An 811-nucleotide genomic window follows, 5' to 3' on the forward strand; every position below is an offset into this window, starting at 1 on the left:
AGGGACCGGCCGTGAAGCTCGTTTTAAAGCCGCGCGTCTGACACCCAACTCTTGCGCGCCAATTTCGCGGCAAGAGATAACATGGGACGAATGACCGGCAAAGAGCCAGCTGTGAAGTCTTTTTTCATTATTTGCTTTCAATCGATCGATCGGTACGATTCGTGCAACGTTTCGCGCGATGCGACGCGAAAACATGCGCGCAACAATAGATGCGTCTGATCGGAAGAACGCGAGGGTCGACTGCACGCGATGGATTCAGTATCGGGTAGGATACAAAATATATCCCCGTCGTTTCCACGCGTGCGAGTCTTCTGCGTCTTTCGCGGGTTTTTGAATGCACTATACGCCCGGAACGTCGAGAAATATATACATATTACTTGAACGTTTTTCGTCTCGAAAGGCTTCGGTGTCGTCTCCAAGGCGACGCCTGAATCTCCTTCGCGCGCTGGTCGGAGATTCAGGTATCAACTTTTATCTTCTCTTTGAAAGAAGAGAGATATTAGGTCGAACAAATGAGAATAAAATTATATATGTGAAATATAAAATTTATACGATTACCCTGAACGGTGGATCACTTGGCTCGTGGGTCGATGAAGAACGCAGCTAATTGCGCGTCAACGTGTGAACTGCAGGACACATGAACATCGACATTTCGAACGCACATTGCGGTCCACGGATACAATTCCTGGACCACGCCTGGCTGAGGGTCGTTTACGTACCATACACTGCTTGCGTAGCTCTGTCAAATCCCCGCCGTCGTTCACCTCTTCGGATCGAACGTTTTTTTACCGAAGGGCGCAAAGAACGTTTC

General features: G+C 48.8%; 1 non-coding gene across 1 annotated transcript; it reads left to right on the top strand.

The window, feature by feature from the left end:
- Positions 1 to 555: 555 nt before the first annotated feature.
- Positions 556 to 710, top strand: LOC143176098 (5.8S ribosomal RNA). The gene has a single exon (XR_013000696.1). It is a non-coding gene; the product is annotated as a 5.8S ribosomal RNA (ribosomal RNA).
- Positions 711 to 811: the final 101 nt, after the last annotated feature.

This window comes from Nomia melanderi, unplaced genomic scaffold (genome assembly GCF_051020985.1).
Source record: "Nomia melanderi isolate GNS246 unplaced genomic scaffold, iyNomMela1 scaffold0377, whole genome shotgun sequence".
NCBI lineage: Eukaryota > Metazoa > Arthropoda > Insecta > Hymenoptera > Halictidae > Nomia > Nomia melanderi.